The sequence below is a fragment of the Anopheles coluzzii genome, chromosome 3 (genome assembly GCF_943734685.1).
Source record: "Anopheles coluzzii chromosome 3, AcolN3, whole genome shotgun sequence".
Taxonomy (NCBI): domain Eukaryota; kingdom Metazoa; phylum Arthropoda; class Insecta; order Diptera; family Culicidae; genus Anopheles; species Anopheles coluzzii.
Window position 1 is genome coordinate 89,636,181 of NC_064671.1, and position 18,781 is coordinate 89,654,961.

The 18,781-nt window shown below is 44.3% G+C and overlaps 1 protein-coding gene across 14 annotated transcripts in view; it reads left to right on the top strand.

Moving 5' to 3' along the window:
* The window catches only part of LOC120955791 (protein phosphatase 1 regulatory subunit 12B-like), an 82,154-nt gene that overhangs the window by 3,493 nt on the left and 59,880 nt on the right, over window positions 1–18,781 (top strand). For 2 of the 14 annotated variants that reach the window (XM_049609328.1, XM_040376946.2), the window contains exon 1: window positions 6,721–6,976. The exons of 9 other annotated variants lie outside the window; for them this stretch is intronic. The gene's annotated coding sequence lies outside the window, so the exon portion shown is untranslated. 3 more of the 14 variants (XM_040376943.2, XM_040376948.2, XM_040376951.2) reach the window with 2 other exon arrangements.

Consider the following 18,781-nt stretch of genomic DNA (forward strand, 5'->3'; position numbering starts at 1 on the left):
ATCATACATTGAGAGAGGGTGGACAGGTGAGGTGGGCCGATGTTTCGAGTGCTCCCCCAAAACGAGAAGAGGAATTGTTTTTGTTCGTCCGATCGCTCCCGGTGGTGTTTCCCTTTTGGGTAAGTCTCGGTTGGTCAAGTCCCGGGGGACTTCATTTACTGTCCCCTCGTTGGAATGTGACTCGGGGAGCCATTATGTGTGAAGGTGTGCGTGTTTGTTTTTTATTTTTATTCTGTTTTTCTTCACACCCGGGAATGGGGAACAAGGGAACGGACTCTCTCCTTTGGGGAAACATGCTTCACAATGAAAGGGTCTTAATTTAAATGTATGTGTTGTGTGTTGCAAGTGTTGCATAATGACTCTAGAGTTTTAACATCGTTGATTTAAATGGGTGTGGGTTTATATACGTCACATCAAACATCTTAAATTATTATGAGCTGTATTATTTACTAATTCGAGTTGGAATGAGATTTGAACTGTGATCAAGTGTGATGTGTAGCCTCGCGTTGACAATTAAACTATCGAGGCGTATGGTCACTATTGGGCAAAATCAGGCTTTTATTCTCTTGTTTTCTTACGCTTTGCTGACACCTGAATGAGATGGTTTATTCCATATTAGCACTTTAAGGGTTAATCAATAATGCATTCCTGCTCTCTCTCTCTCCCTATCAAAACAAGACCATTCAATGCTACACTAAAAAAAAGCTTTCCTTTTGCTCGATTCCTTTCCCGGGTTTGACTACTGCCGCTAAGTGACTGCGTACTGGGCCGTTCCCGCTGCACACATGCAGAAAGGAAAAAGGGAACCAGAAAGTGGAAATAAGAGCACATTCAGCAAAAACAGTCTGCTGGCGAGACGCCGACCGCCTTGCCCCAGTGCAGTGAAAAGAAAGCAAATCGAGTCTGGTTGAATGTCTGAACCGATGGTAAGCGGCGTTTCATGTGCTCTCCCGGGCTGCCGTGTGTTTTTCCTAGATGTTGAGAGAAACAACCTTTTCCGGAGACATGTGGAGGGGGAATCGTGCTAGGAATTTTAAACCAGCACACTAATGTTATCGTTACAGCCTGCGAATCTGTCTGCGAACGGAACAGTAATAAACGAATTAACTCTTCGTGATCAGGAGCTCAGACAACCTCAGAGAAGGCTTAGATCCATTGGAACTAAGTTTGAAAGTTTGACGTGAATCGGCCACATTCTGTTTAGTTTCTAACTCGATAATTCAACCATGCTCTCAAGCCGGTGGTGGTTGGATTCCCCAACCGGTAACATACACTAACACACCTTGAACCGCGGTCACTTCAAACCACCCGTGTGTGGTGGTGTTGCGTGTGTGATGATGTTATTCGTACAATGATCCGGAATCGTTTGTGCAAGCCGCACTGCGCGCACGTTGGCTTCATTGTAGCGTCCCGAAGGGTTGCTGTTGTTGCAGAACACAAAAAACCACAAAAACATGTTTCACACACACACACACTTACGCATACCAGCATAAAACAAGACTGACCAGACGGTGGCCCCAGAGCATGCATACATTGGCCGTGCTCATTCGCTCCGACAAGACAAGGTACAGTAGGGGAGGTAACAGGCAAAACATGTGGAACGGGAGGGGCATTAAAAATGGTAAAAAATTCGCGAATTTGCGCAACAACGCTCGGGTCTTGTCTCCGGGCGGGTCTCTTCCCTCCGTTCGGTTGGGTTCAAAACAGTTCCGAACAAAAACACGTTTTGCCACCTCGTGCTTTTGAATCTCTCGCGCTGTGTTCACAAACAGCCATCATCGTCATCATCATCGTCGTGCTATCGTGATCCTTCTGCTCTTGATCACATCTAGGTTTTATGACCTTGTGTCTGTGTCTATCGCCGTGGAGTTGGGTGTATTGCAATGAGCGAAAAAAAACCGCTCCTCCACCGAGCCACACCAACCGTAACGGAACTGGCTTGTTGGCGAAATTCAAAACTAGCCTACCACGCCCCGTCCCACACCCCGTCCGACCTAGTGGCAGAGCGGGGGGGGGGGGGGGGGGTGGTCGTGGCCTCTCATCATGCATGCATGTTCCCGCCTCCCGAGATGCGCGCACATAAAAATCGTCATCAGCCCAGTCTCTGCGCTCGCTGATCCGGCTTGCCTGCTTTTCCCTTCGGTTGTGGAGTGTTCTTCTGCTTCTTCTTCTTGGTTTCGGATGTTTCGCAGCGCTTGTTTTACCGGTTCGTTCCGGAGATGCGATCGTGGTGTCCCAGTTTTTTCATGCCCTTACTCTCTGCTCCTCTATCCGCTTCTCTGTCCGGTAAAAAGATGTAGCAGGTACAGTGCGTTTCCCTTTTTCAGGGCTTTTTGTTCTTTGCCAAGTTTGATTAGTGTTTTATCTGTTATGCAAAGCTTATATACTTTTTTAAGATTTATATAGAGCTTGATTGATTGTTATCTTGATTGATTAGTTTGGTAATTTTTACATTGATTTGGTTTTTTTTGGCAACGCACTGTACATTCCACAGGTACATACACATGTTAGCCAGCCAGTGGCTTGGTTCTTTATTTCCCGAAACGACCACAACACTCTCGATCATGATGATGCTTCTCTGCTACGGCAGCTCTCTCTCACGAGACTTGCTTGCGGTCAAGTATTCTTTTCTGCCCGTTTTACACTTTGAACCTCTCATTCCCATGGTTTATTTTTTGGGAAATTTCACTCAATTTATCATTCTGCTTTACTTCTCCCATTTTCATGTCCGCATTGTCCACTTTCTTTGCTTTGAAATATGTTCTTAACGTTCTTTTGGAATATATGATGATGGAATATATATGATAACATACTTTTGATGTTATTCTTAGTTTCTTCTATTATTTTATTTATTGATACTGTTTAACATATCTCGTTGCAATCGCCATGTTATTTAACAATAACTGTAGGACCAAAACATAACGGATTTGTTTGTTAAAACCTTTGATTCAAATCAGCATTTGTTCCAAGCGAGAATTTAATCCCATCCGGCTGTGCAGCAGTTTTTGCATCTAAACATGCCACCATCGAGCTGCCACGACGGTATCACATTAATCCTTCTATAGTATATCCATCTTTCCAATTAAAAGCAAACCGCATGGTAGAGAAATTTAAACAAACCTTAAGAGATTGTTTCAATTAACATTCTCGCACAAATAATCCACACTCCCACCTCTTACCACTAACGAAGAAAGTTTTCTATCCGTTATATCCATCGCATCTCCCTACTCTCTCTCCCCCACAGCACATCCGATCACACGCTGTATTTACACTGTACACGAGGTGCCATAATTCATTCCATTCATTAATTCGCTGTTCGAATTGGTTTCGTGTTGGGGGGGAGGGTGTGTTTGGTGGTTTGGGCAGTTACTTTGTTGGTGTGTACCTGCCGTACCTTCTCGATTTGCCAAGGTTGCCCGGGAATAGATCACGCGCGCGAGCGCCACCAGCGAGTCAGCAAATCATTTCGCGATTGGTATGGGATTCTTTCGTGCCGTTATGGTTCTATGGGCAGAAAGCAGCGCAAAGTTTAGACGATAACGAAATTCGTGCTTTATAGGAATTTGAAGCACTTTCTATGAGTCGCTCGGTTTGGGATAATATTTTTTTGCTGCAACACACAAATTGCACCCCACCAGCTATAGCGTCGTACACTGATTGAAGCTGGTAATGGAAAACGGATCGTTTGTTTTAATTAACGAGTGTGCTTTATTGCTTTGGTGCGTTATTGTACATGCTTTTCGCATACGATATTCGGTATGAATTTTCAAAACGCAGTATTTCCATCGCTTTTCCCTTGCATGATGCTTCGAAGACGCTCAATCAATAAATTAAGCACTAGAGTGCTAAGCCAAACATGAAAGGCTTTTCTCAAAAAAAAAAAAAAAAAACATTAACGAATTAGTTTTCTATCTTGATACTCCATTCCACGTCAATTGTATTAATGTGGCATAATAACTGAACAAATCTACGCCATCCGATCCATCAGGCTCGTTAAAATTGTTTTTGCTACTTGATAGAATCTAACCATTCGAGTGGTGATCGCTATCTATTCTCTTTTAACACTTTGCACATTAAGCTTGGTTGGATTGCCCAAGAGGGCTAGACAAAGTGAAAAACACTTAGAACAGATCATAACCACCGATCTGTTGCGTAGAGAAGGTGTGTAAGCGGTACCACTTCAACACTAAACGGGAAACTCTTGAAAGTCCCGAAAAGGAGGAGCATCACTTACAGAGCAAGATCTCTCTTAGCGTGAAGTAGATCAACACTAAACTACGCATTCATCATTCAGCCCGCGCCTATCAGGTGCGGTTCACAATTTGTGCGCTTGCTTTGCTTCTATTTTCACCAAAAACCACAGTTGATCGTACCGTTGTTTTGCCTCTTTGTTATTGCGTTCTGTTATCGTACCCCCGGGGGACCCCCATCAACACCAGCTGGGTGGGAAAAGGGGTTAGTGCTTTTTAATGATGAACGGCAAGTAGTTCACCTGCGTTTTGGGCTGGATTCATACCACCGACCCGGAATGAGCTGCCAAATTAGGCTGCCATTCCCTGTCCGCCCCTCGGGGAGGGGAAAACTTTTCGCTAACGGACGCTTTTCAACCTTCGCATTTGTTGTTCATTAGCCCCGAAAAAAAAGAAGAAGGAAGGCATCCCGCGGTAACACGCTTGGCGCTTAGGAAGTCAAACCCCGAATATGGGAGCCTGGGGCTGTGTCGGGAGATGAGTTTGTGCGGAGCTCTAAAGCAAATTAAAACGGTGTTTGCTTTCTTTGTTAATCGTTCTGTTTTTTTTTGTTGTGTGGTTTGCTGTTCATTTTGGGATAAAGTTGGCGCATCTGCTCTTTTTTTTGGGAACGCAATTTTGATGCTTTATGCACGCTCATTACGCAATTGAACCGTTTTCTCTTCTTCTTTTGGGAGTTTACGCATTTTTGGCATCGGTTAAAGTTTAAGGTCAAATGGCAGTATAGCTGGGTTAGTAAGGTGAGCTCAATTGCGGATCTATTAAGCTCATCAAGGTGTGGTTCCGCGTGCGCATTTCATTTGTTTGTAATTTTGTTTAATTTTAGCGTGGATGGAATTCTTAACCCCGTTTTTTTCAATCTCCAGGAAAGCTAGAGCATTTGTTTGAGGTTAGGAAAAGGCTACACGACCTACAAGATAGGACAAATAAATAGAATTGCGTTTGTTTGGCATCAAGAGACGACTAATTTAAAATCCTCAGAATTCGATAGTATTTTTGAAATAATATTGAAGTACTAATGTAATAAATAAAAATCATTTCACGCATCTACACGATCATCCAAATATTGGTTTTACATCGTTGATGTCTTCTTTATTTAGCTAAATATCTGCCTACACTATTCTGGGGTATGCGTAGAATATAAATAAACCTAATAGCTCCCTAAACATCTGCCTTCCGCCCCTTCTGTCGAAAATGGGAATCAGCTGTTTGTTTTTGAACCGTTGCTGCGTGTTTGTGTACCACAACTGATCACACGCCCGACGGCAACAACAAAATCGCGCATCTAAACGTGTTGTGCGTGCGTGCATGCGTGCGACACTAAAAACCGATAGCCCGCGGGTCGAACGGAACACGCGTCGTCGCTCTACAGTGGCAAAGAATGCGCCAAACGATGCCGCTGCCAAAGGGAGAGGCGCAAGCACAAAAAGAAAGTGGCAGCCCTTTTCCTTTGGCGGATGATGGCGTTGATGACGACACGAAGCAACGCACCGCTAACTGTTACGGTGGCGGAATGTTGTCTGCGGCATGTGTATGGGCCGGTCTGCGTACATAGTCGGGGTGTTTTTGTTGCGTTTTTTTCTTCTTCTCATTCCGCCCCGCACACAGCTTCTTCAGAGAGCTATCTATATGCCCGCCGGCTGCGTACTTGAATTCATTGATGAAGTCCCTTCAGCACGCACTCTACGCAAGCGGGAAGCGGGGAGCATTAAAGGGAGTCACATGAGAATGAATATATAAGGAAAGAGAGAGAGAGTGAGAGAAGGTAGAAAGGTGTTTGAAAGTTTGTGGCAGAATGGCAGCAAAAAAGGGAAAGAAAATCGACCAGCTGTGTCTGTGTTTGAGGTATTTTGGTTTGATTTTATTTTGATTGTAACGAACAGACGAGTGAGGCATGGGAAGAGAGATGCCGCTTAGAAGTGGCCACCAAAGAGAGCGTTGTTTAAATAACGCACATGCTTCTTCACACATTTGTTTGTGGGAAAATTCAGCTGGTCAGATCAAACGAATTTTCCGAAGCTAGAGATGTTTGGGAAAAACTCGGCAAAGTCAGAGCGAGCATAAGAATGTGGCCAGCTTCGGCAATTGGATTCCAGAGCATAGCACAAAGAGCGAATCGTGCACCGAAGAACCACCAACCGAACCAGAAAAAACATCGCAAAACATCGCCTCGGTTTACCTTCTCTCTCGCTCGCTCATTCTATGCTGTTTCTCCCGGCTTTTATTTCCCGCCGGCATGCTTCAGTGTTTTTGCGCACGAAGAGAAGGGAGAAAAGGGCAAAAACTCACCGCCAATGCCCCGCTTCCTCCCTCTACTTAAAGTGATTGGGGAGTATCATTGCACCAGCTCCTCCGCCGCATCCACTCTCGCCTCTCTCTCTCTCTCTTCATCCTGTGCTACACACACAAACATCGTCTCGCGCGCGTCGGGGTGAATGGTTTGCCGAACGGTCGACGCTGTTTAGTGCCGGGCAGTGTTTTTAGTTGTGAATGAGAATTCAGCGCGTTCGCATGCACCACACGTGGTGGGCAGACGGTTTTGGTTTTGAAATCAACGCGCAACGTTAGAAGAAGTTGGCCGGCGCCTGGCGGCCTACCCCCCGCCCTCGGAGCACACAGGTTCTTCGCGCAAGTGGGTTGCGCGATTTTGTAACCGCTTTTCGGGATCGAGAGTGTGTGTGTGTGTGTGGTTTTGTTTTTGGATCTTATTTTATTTGCGCGCTCCGGTAGGTCGTTTCGCTGCGAGGGTGCAGAAGGTTTCGGTTTTCGTTTCGGATGCAGTTTTAAGTGCAGCAGTTTATTTTAAAGAGGGCAACGATTGTGTAAGTTGTAATGAGTAGTGTGTCGCATTTTAAGACGCGTGAGTGGATGAAAGTGGTTCATTTTGTGCATTTAACGTTTTGAACAAAACGGCCAGAAAGTTCAATCAATGCAAATGTATTTTTGAAGAGTGATGGATGTGAAAGTTTGAATGTAGTAGCAACTGTGGTTCTTGAGCGAAAAATGTGTTATTAAGAGTTGTTGCAAACTTCCAAATGGTTCTACTGGAGCAATTAATGGTATCTATCAATCCAGTACAGTTATGAAATGCAGCACACAAATCCCCCTCCCCCCGCCCATTAAACTGCGACAAGCTTAAGGCAATCAATTTTAAGGGGCCGCGCAAATCCGCTGCTGACATTTACATGCCGACGATGTAAATTAATTCCTGCCGCGCGAAGAAGATATAAATTCCTACCGAAATATTCAAGGCTGTCAATTTGCTTCGTGACATCGTGACACCTTCACAGTGAAACCCCCCCTCATTCGTTTTCCCTCCCATCCCTGCGCCACGTGCTCCCAATTTATCCTAAAACCATCGCATGTGTGGTTGTGTCTGCCTGCAGTGATTCTAAATCGGTGACAACGGTTTGTGCGAGGGGTTTCGTGTGTGTGTGTTTGGCTGCTCTGTCGCCGTTAACCCCGCGCGCTTGCGACCTAATGAATTTGTGTACCACCATTGGGGATGAACGGTGATGATCATCTCCACCCCCTCTCCGTGTTAATGTGGTCTCTAAGCCCGCTCTGAGTGTAGTGGTTTCGTGGTGAATGAGTTTGGCATCGGAAGCGTGGTACACAAAAACACATCGTGCGCCGGGGCTGCTCCGCACCTACCTACCTTCTCTGAATTTCGGCCAATCGGTGGATCAGGGGGGGGGCACTTGACCTTGATGGTTATGTTGCAACAGCCCCAGTGCCGGATGTACTCGGAGTTGGAGTTGGAGGCAAGGCAGCGTGCAGGTTGCATCGCTTGCACAAATTTCAATCTGTGGCGGCGGCGGCTGCTGTTGACGCTTGTTTTTGTGTCATCCCAGCGCTTGTCACCGTCTAAATGGGTAGTCATCGAACACAACAGGGTAAGTTTGAATTAACGCGCCAAGGTGTGTACGTGTTTGTGTCGGTGTCGGTGACACGTGTTGATGATAAACCAGAGTTCAAACGATTTGCCGTACAGCTTAAAATGCGTTGCATATTTCGTGTGAAATACCATAATGCTGTTGTGTATTTAATGAAGGGGAGGGCTCTTTTGAAACGATAGGATGTTCTTTTGTTCTCGTGGAATACGTGTGACACCTTGGTAGAACGACGAAGAATTAAAAATTGACAAAAGAAAGCAAACGGTGCAGCAATTCCCACCCGCTTTTGATCGAAAGCTTTTACGTGGACCATTTTATCCATTTTTCTGCGCGATTCGTTTCATCTTTCCCTTTACCGCATCTGCTCCACTTCTACCCCTTCCAGATACGACGTAACAGTATGGCAATAACTTTCCCTTTCTCTTCGGCGCTATGTTTGTAGTAATAACAAGCAAGCAAGCAAAAAACAAGTACAACACAGGTTCAACCCTTTGCCCGTATGCCCTCCGCTCCAAGAGAGAGGGAGAGAAAAAAAACCCCGAGACATGCCTTTTCCATTTTGCAACGCGTGAGGCGTGGGCGTGCGAGTGTGTATTACATATTTCACCATGTAACCTGCCGGCTCTCCTTCGGGTGTCGTGTCCAGCATTTTTTGTTGTTTTGATGTCCCGGGTCCGGTAGAGGTCGGGCCCAAGCACACTGGAGCGATTGTACGTAGTGTTTACCTCACGCGGAGAAAATTGCTGGATTTGTATCCCCCCCTTTCCACACCATTTTCAATTGCGCCCTCAGCTTCAGCTCGATGAAGAAGACATCGTGGGAAAATGGTGCACATGGTAGCCGGAATCCCCACCGGACCCTCACTTCTCACCCACGGCTGCATGTAATCGTGTATGCGTGTGTGTAATTAGTAATTTCCACTCCTTCGGACCTGTTGTTTCTCATCACATTACACACACACACCACTCACATGGTACGTGGTGGTCTTGCAAGCAACAGCAGTCCGTGGCTTTAAAGTTCAATCACTCGGCTTAAAATCGATGTTCAACAGTGAAATGGCTAATGTGGATCGATTTGTTGGCAGCGTTGGGTTGCACCTAACCATGCTTGGGTAGCATCGGTTTGCATAAGAAAGCACTATTTACTCTGCAGGTCGGTGGTCGAATCGGCAGCGCTCAATCGAACCATTTGAACGGTGTGATTAATTATTCACGAAGGGTAAATCAAACACAGGAGCGAGCTATACTAGATGTATTCCAACTGTAAAGTGGGTTTCGATAGTGTAGAGGCACATGTGCGTCTGTGTGTGTGAAAAATCGATTCATTCATGCTCAGTATATTTTTGAACTTGGAAATTACTACACTTTTCCTGGAGGAAGCCTCTTGATTTTCTCCGAAGAAAAAATAACAAGATGTAACCTATCACGCTGTCATGTCTTGAGGTGCTGATTCTTCGCGTCTACTACATCTTTTTTTGTTGAAACTCTATACCTCGTTCTTAACATGGGTGCCGACAGATCTGTCCGCAACCCGTTTCTTGGAAAAATTGATTTTCCCATACAGCATCCAACAGCAGCACGTAGCACCAGCATCCGTTCCGTTACTGGTGGATCATCGTTACCATTTACTGGAAGAATGGCACGTACAGATACACTTCATGATGGAATCAATCCGTCAATTCAATGGTATACAGGCGTGAGGAAAACTTTGCTTGAACTCTTCCTTTTCGTGTGTACTGTGTGTGTCCTTTTTGGCGGATTTATTCCTTGCATAACTCTAAATCGTGTTGCTATCAGATAGGGTTGAAGTGTGTATGTCGCAAAGTGACGGGTAGGTACGAATCTTAGAATAATTTCCTGAAAATGTCACTGATAGTGTAACTCAGAAGCTAATATTAAAATGCATTATTTGCGTATGTTGCTGTAGAGATGACTGATGGTACCTTGGTAAAGTCCTCCGTTGTATGCTCGGAAGGTTGTGAGTTCAAGTCTTGTCTTTGACATCATACCTAGAACTTACAGAGTAAAATTGAATGCTGTAATGTTGAAATCGTTAAGCCAACATCTCCAAATCGTTGTAATGATAAGAAAAACACACACATGTATTCATCCACAAGAAATAAAAACTCAGACTACTTGATCCTATGGATGTTTCAGATAACGAAAAGGAGGCTCACAAGCATTTGCCGCAGGTATTTCAATTATAAACGACCACGCTTCACTCTCAAAACTTTGAGGTTTGTTGTCAATTTTAATGACATTCTTGTTAGCCATGTCCTGCCATTTCCTGGAACAACTCTCTTGCACCTGCTGCTAGTCTTTCAGTACTTCCCGTTTTCCTTGCAAGATCTCCCCATGATGGTATTTTGGCAAACCAATCCCGCCGCTGTATAACGTCCATAACACCGGTTTGGCAGGTCGGGGCTGTCTTAACCATATGCGTGCACATGTCCAAACTGGCGGTTCACGTGCCCTTCAAAACCTTCGTTAAACACATTCAACCACTGGCTCTGTGACTCGGCTCGTCACAAATCCTCTCGCAAATCCTGCCTTTTGCATCGATTTCCGAATCCATCCATCGCATGGGTGACTACATTTCTGTTTCGCTCCAATTCGCATTTGACCTCTGCTCATATTTTCATGTGCCGCGCGCGTGTTTGTGTGTATTTTTGTACATTTCCAAGTAGCCCTCCAAACCTCGGTCCGTTGCCAAAACTTTTCGAAACAAATGGCCCTTGTGTCGAGGCCAGTAGCATGACTGAGAGTGAGAAAAGAACGAAAAAAACGTGTCCGGCATATTTGGAATAGTTTGTTTAAATTTTTGCTTGCTCTGCTTGTTTTAACCCGACATTTGGCCGCACGATTTGGCCATTGGAACGAGCCGGTCCCATGCATACCATGGCAATCATCTCCCAAACATCGACTCTGTCCAAATCAATCAGTTCATTTATATTGCACCCTAAATTCGGTGCCAACGTTCAACGAGTGGCATTAATTGGTCACATTAATTGGTGTCAGATTTATTGGGGTTTTTTCTCCTTCAAAAAAATCCTTTGACCCGTCAAATCCATAACGATTGAAACTGAAGAACGGAAAACGATGGGGATGTGTGCAAATACTAATTTGGGTCTATTTGTTCGATTAAATACGATTAAATTGGGACAGTTGGTCGGCGCGTTTGCGACAGGACAAGTAAAATAAATGGTTGATTAGATAGGACAACCAGCAAAACATTTCAGACTTTCGTATTCACTAGTGAGCATTTATTTTGAAGCGTGAAATTGTGAGACAGTATATCTGAGTTCAAATATCAAATGAAAAAGTAATTTTATTATTAATTTTCAAACCAATTTTGTTTCATGCCTCTCAACTATTTCTGTGTGAAATAAAGCATGGTTCATCCTATTCATGAAAACAAAAATGACCTTCGCGATGGAATCTAGAGCTTTGTGTTTCGATTTATTTACAATCGTTGAGCCCTTTGTCGCCAATCGCGATACTAAAACAAATCATTTCACTAATCCCATTTTTTCAACGCGTCACATTCGCGTGTCAATCACTGGTTCACAAAGCCGACACTTTGCCTCTAGGATAAAGCGGATGTGTGTTAAATGCCTCTAGGTCTCTTTCCCCCGTTGTGTGTCATGTTTACCTAACCTCATTAGCGGGCTGTGAAAATTAGCCTTTGGCACCGGCATTGCGATGCACGAGACGCGTGATAGACTTGCGAATTGTGACACGGGCAAGTGATAATGTAGGGAATGCGGCGGACAGCTACGTATCGATCAGCAGCGCGCACTAAAGGGTGTGAATGGATTTCTACAATAATTGTACGGTCTAATCAGCGCTTACCCTGGCTGGCGGCTGGTTGTTATTTGTTATGAAGAGAGATATGTGACATCGCTTCTCTATTTGCGGTGTAGTATTGAGGCGCAAATGATGTGCTGTTTTGTGTCGGTAAATTGTGAAAGTCAAACGTTTGATGTGTGCAATCGTAAAACCATTAGTTGTGTTTATTTAATTTGTTTATTATTGTATCTTCAGGCCAATTGTTGGGGAATTAGCGTGTTGTGTAGATTTCGTTTCAAATAAAATTAAGTTGCTCCTCTATCCCTCATGACATGGCTGATTCAACTGACATTGCTATATGACATTGTTTTGTCTTAGTGTACTTCCTGACATTGCTACTTGTACAGGGACTTAACATTGGTACTTAATACAGCCTGTCAAGTGGGTGGTAGATTGTCCGTCAAGTGCTGCAACCTATAAACCCTTACACGATCCTCGTTTGCAGAGATGAAAAATGCCGCTACGAACATTCTGTTTTTTTTGTGTGGCGCTGCACCGTTTTGTCGCACGGGGTAGTAACACACTCGTGTTTGCTGTTCGAATCGTTGTTTGGTTTATAAAAAGATTTCCGTTTGCAGGGAGATGCAAAAGCCGTAAACTTGAATTTTTCCCCGTGGTGTGTGTGTGGGTGTGGAGAAGTAGTATTACCGATGTATTGAGGTTAGTCGGTCGATTTGGGGCGGAATGGAAATCAAACGATCCGCGAACGGACGCATTTTCGCTCGTGCTTCGGCAAATGATAAATCATTTCGCGTATCCTCTGCATGCGGCGGTGCGTTATGGTAATGTGTTGCTGCTGATCAGCACCGAAGGAGAAGGTTATCTTTGTTTGAGCGAGCGATCATCTTTCACCGTCCTAATGGGATAGTAAATGGGGGTTAGTATTGTGAGCGTGGTGCAAAGTATTAGCAAAGTGATAAACACCACAACGGCAGCGAGTGTTTACTTTAGGGGAGTCGAAGGTGATGAGCAGGTTTTCACTGATCGGTAATGAGAAATATTGAAATAATATATTCTAAATCAAACATCCAATCCGTTCAATCCGGTTCGAAGGACCAATATTGGTTTTATCTATTCTAATTGATTAATTAGTTACTGTTAAATCGTTTTTGACATAAGTGTTTATGTCAGGAGCAGTGTTGTTAATTGTCGACATTTTTTTATGATATTCGCAGTAAGCGGGTGTCAAAATCATTTTTTGATCTTGATATTCATGGTTACCATGACACGACTTTCCAAAAGCGACAATCATTTGTGCATTTACAATCAATGCTTTTGCGATGACATGATTGCAAAAAATGTAGAATGAATGTCATTTGACATTTTTCAGTGAGAATCCAGAACTGCTTAATCGTGCGTTTACCGATACTAAGCCATTAGACTACTTGATATTTTCACTCAGTGAACCAGGAAAATGGTATTCTCTTACAGGAGTATAGAAATTCACGCGAAAACACGAAAAAAGGACCCATTTTCGATGAAGATCTAGTTCACTTGAGGTACGGCAAAATCAAAAAGTCAAATGATTGTAGCAGAAAAAATATCATCGTGTCAAATGATATTTTTTTCCGTGATTGTCGAATGAATGCGTGGATCTAGAATGCGATGCTTCAAAAAGTATCATTTTGTAAAATTTTATGTCGACGACTATCACCGTTCGCAACACTGGTCAGGAGTGTCGATGGGGATGAGACATTTTAACCATTACATCTTTAAAAAAAACCGAATCAAACACGTAAAGGTTGAAATCCGCCTCGAAGGACTATTGTTAGTTTTATATGTTCCATTTACCAAATATACTAATGTAAATATAAATACAAATTTTCCATTCCTGGTGTCGATCGCTTTGCTTCATTGTTACTTTTCACCACAATTGATCATTGCCTTCGCCATACACATCAAACAAACACACTCAGACCGGTGTGGGATGTTGCATGGTTTCGTTTTACTACTCTGAATATAATGTTTATGCACGTGGTGTGTGGAGTGAGTGTTGTACACAGTGGCCGTATGTTTCTAGCACACTTTGCACTTTCTCAAACCAAGCATCAAGTGTCAAGTTTAAACTGTCCGCATACTTGTCTCCCTATCGCCCCTGCTTCGGCTGCCTTGGCCATATCGATTCTGCTCCCCGTAGCACACTATCTGTTTGTTTATTTTTTATCTTTATGACGCTGTATGTGTGTTAGGCCCCAGGCCTCGACCTTGGCTCGAAATTTGTAGTGCTTTAATTGTTTGCTAACCCACATGGCGGCAGGTGCATGGTTGTGTTGGTTGTTTCGGTTTATTATCAGCGTATCGACTGGTCCGCTCTTCACTCAGTAATCAATAAGGTTATTGTGTCTTTGTGCTTTGGTGCCCTGATTTATAACATGTGTTGATAGTTCTTGTTTTATGAAATTTTTGGTTTTCTTCATAACATATCTTTTCAAATTAAATTGATCTTCTATATCATCGTTTGCTCTTTCATCTCCTGTCTTGCACATTTTATTTTCATTATTATTTTTTTTGTCCTTGCATGTTCGTTTTATTCCTTATACTTATATGTTAATATTTAACTGTTGATTCCCTTATGCCAACTGAGACTGACTCGTTTCGCTCCCTCCACTTGTCTGTCAACGCCGGAGTTTTGTGAGCATATTCTCGAAGCGACGATGTGACGACAGGTGACTTGCAGACAGTTTGTCTGCGCCGCACAAGTAACCCGATGACAAATCTCGCGTCACTCACACGATTCGAAAATGGTGTGTGTATATATGTTATTTTGCTTTTGGCAAAGGCAAACACACCAATCACGAGGTGGTTCTGCTTAGTTGAACATTCGTCTCTAGCCCAACATTAGTCTGGCGAAATGAAGGTCAAAAATCGGTCAGCAGAAAAACGGCCCACTTATGCGCGAAGACTTAACCGTAGCAGAAACCTGACCATGACACCGTACCACTGAAATGTGAAGATACCAAACAAGAGCAACGCAGCGTGTCCGTATTTGTCCGAAAAAAATCCCCATACCGCACCAAACGATGTGCGTTGCAACATCACTTCCGTTTTGTGTTTAGTTTCATGTATTTTTTTTTTTTTTGGTTCGTTGTTCGTCTATTGCCCTCTTCATTCACCTCTTCTTCTGCTGCTTGCCTTTGTTGCAGTACCACCTACGCAAGAGTACGTGCGTTGGCCTTTTCCATCTGACCGAGCAGCAGCAGCAATATTTCTGTGGCGTTTTGCCCGTTTTTGCTGATGTTTCCAATATCGACCCTGAGCGTGGACACATATGGAAGGGCCGCCCAGAGGTGTTCATATTCCACGTTTGCGTGATTTGTGTGCAGAAATTCGACACCCCTGTGAGGATCGTATGTGCAAAACGGGGAACTACCTTCTTAACGCGTGCACCTAACGCGCGTGTGGTTAATTCTGTTGTCGTAGAATTAGTCCCATTTCCGGGTGCCACGGGCGCTTACGTGTTGGATTACGTAAGTCGTAGCGTGTGTGTGTGTGTATCTCTATTCACAGCCATATCATCCACCGGGAATACTGTGTGTGTGTGTTTGTGTGGGATTAGCGCGTGGTACAAAATTTGTTCCTCGCTTCCTATGGCTTCGCTGTTGTGGATTGGCGCTGCTTTCGGAGATTTTGCACTCGCGCCAGGGTGCAGTGCGGTTCGCCCCCATATGGCGCAGCACAAGCAGAACGGCGTCCCTATTCCCCACAATGTGTGGATGTCGTGGGAGGTCAACCCCGTACTGTTAAACCTCAAGGGAGAGACACTCAGACAGCGCCGGCACTCAAGACGCCCGGCATAAGGCGCGAAATTATAACACAATTCCCAGTTGGCAGAGAAGGGTGGAGGGTTGTTTCTTTAAATTTTTACGTTACTCTTTCTGCACAGTGTTTGTCAACTGCCCTCCCACGTCCACCCGCTGCCATTACATGCCACGCCAAAAAGCGAAAGTGAAACGGAAACGGTGGTGCCCCTTCTGCACCCGACCGGTCGGCCGCCGCCGCCGCCCGTTTGTGTTTGTGTGAAAGAGTAAAAGTTTACACCGAGCAAAGCGAGTTCAATGATTCATTGACGGGTATGCGTGTCGCTTTTTTGTGCGCAGAAAACCGGAATTTAAGGTTTCGAAATTGCGTAAGTGCAGCCCTCGGTGGGGGCGTGGTGGAGGTGTCTTGTGCTGTGTGCTGCGCGTTACAATTTCAAAGTTTGCCCTTATGGCTTGAAGAGTCTGATGCTGCTGCTGATGATGATGATGGGCGTTTTGGGAAGCGCCGGCATTTTTTGTCGTTTTTTTTCGCCTTTTCCTCTCCAGTCTTTATCTCCCGCTTTGTATGATTTCCGCATTTTTGTTTGTGTTGTTTGCAAAAGCGTAAGCTCTTCCATCGAATTGGCAAACCAAATCCATGACAGCCATGGTGGAGGGCTACGCAAACGCGTGGGATGCGAAAAGGCAACGCAAAAGCGCTGGGTTGGGTGCACTCCACCGTAACCTGGCGTGTAACCTGTTTGATCTTAATCCGATGCCAATCCGGTACGATTTAGCTTGATATGCTGCCGGGGCGGCGTAGCCTTTCTGTATCGCTTTCGCCTTTTGCGTACGCAGCCGTGTTCTTTTGCGCGTTCCCCGAATGCACTGGCGGTTGATCCGATTTGTTCCGTGCGGGGTTGGTGCCGTTCCCGGTGCAATGGATTTTGCCTCTCCTTCGGGTCGGGTGGCTGAGAAGGCGATTTTTCGCTCCCGGTCTGTCACATAATTGCGTGCGTCGTGGCAATGTTTCTTCGGGAGGTGATGTAAAAGTTGGTGCGTGCGTGCTGGCCGTGTTGGAGGTTGCTTTCAACACCTGAAAATTATGTTCTGGGGCTAGATGTCATGTTTTTAATGTTCACTTTTAATTTTGCATAACGAATAATTTACGTAAAGAGTAAAGAGAACGATTTTTTTGCTCTCCGTATGTTTTGTGCAAGGAATTGCTTTCGTTCGGAATAAGTTTCTATTTACTCAGTTGGCAAAGGTATCAAAACATTCGCAGCATATTTTTCACGGTCATTCAGTCTTCACCTAACCACCGACGCGTTCGGATGTGTTTCGTTACCAAGTGAAGAGATAAAAAAGCAAAAAAAATTAAGAAGAAAAGGTTGTCGGCCTTGGCCACTCGGGCTCCAGCAATGGGCCGAGTAAAAACCGGTGCGTCCAAACGGACAAGAAGTATTACCATCCCTCTTGAGGAATTCCAACGCTTAAGAGAGTCAGCATCGTCCAATATTCGTACTAACAACGAATTTGATCTCCTTACGGACAACGACGCAGAAATGGATGCTGTGTATCCTAAACCGCAACGCAATCCACGATCTACACACACGAGCGAGAACGTCCAGCAAAAGAATACACGCATACCGCCAATCATCGTAACGGGTACTAGTGTTAGTGATGTACACCGACGTATTGTAGCAGCACATGTAGTAAACTACACAACGAGCCAAACCAGAAAAGGAATTGTGGTAACATTTTCATCCGTCGACGACTTTCGCAAAATAAAAAGTCTATTTGAGGATCAGAAAGTATCCTTCTACACGCATCAACTCGCGGATGATAGGACGACAAAAGTCGTAGTATTTGGCCTACCCGTTATGGACTTGCACGATATCAAAAGTGCTCTAGAAGAAAATAACGTCAATCCAATTGCAGTGAAGAGCTTGGCAATCAAAAACAAAAGGTACAGTGACCAAGCAATGTACCTCTTACATTTCACTAAAGGTTCGATAACATTAGCCGAACTAAAAAATGTACGAGCGATAAACCATCATCGTGTTTACTTCGAATACTACAACCAAAAAAACGGGCCAATCCAGTGTTCAAACTGCCAAAAGTTTGGCCATGGTAGCGCAAACTGCTTTCTCCCGTCCATATGTGTGAAATGCGCTGGCACGCACACTTCAAAAACCTGCCCTCTATCACAGAGCACATTAAATCCTGATGGCAAAATCGCCACAAATAAGCTCTGCTGTGCAAATTGCAACGAACACCACACTGCGAATTACCGTGGTTGCAAATCCCGTCCATCTACCAACACACGGAACAAGAAGCAAAGCGCCCCGACGTTCGCCTTACGACACGAGATGTTCCCACCGCTACATCGACAAAACGCTCCCACACCAACGATCGCTACACCGAATAGCAGAACGCCTACCTACGCCGGCTTGTTTAGCGAGCGAAATAGAACACATACACCCGAAGCGGACATGTTCGCGATAGACGAAATAGGCGAAATCATCGAAGATGTGTTCGCTCGCATGAGCTCAGTCCGCTCAAAACAAGATCTCATCACCGTTATCATCAAGGTAACTGCAAAGTATTGCTTCTCCCATGTCTGAATCTCCTAGGACACTTAAAATCATATCATGGAATGCAAATGGTATTCATACAAAAAAAGATGAATTTTTCAATACCTTAATAGAGAGAAAGATAGATATAGCTACAATTAGTGAAACCTTCCTGAAACCCCAAACTCGTTTCTCACACCCAAACTTTATTGTACATAGACTAGATAGAACTACCGGTGAAAAAGGCGGAGTGGCTATTGTTGTAGCAAAAGAAGTACCGCATGAAGTTTTACATGCACTGGATCTCAAAGTTATTGAATGCATAGGAATTAATGTTAAATTAGTAGCTGGTCCCTTAGCTATATTATCAATTTATAACCCTGGTTCAAATTCCGACCATGTTAGTTTCCATAACGATTTAAGAAAAATAAGTAAGCTTAAAGGAAAATCACTAATTTGCGGAGATTTTAACGC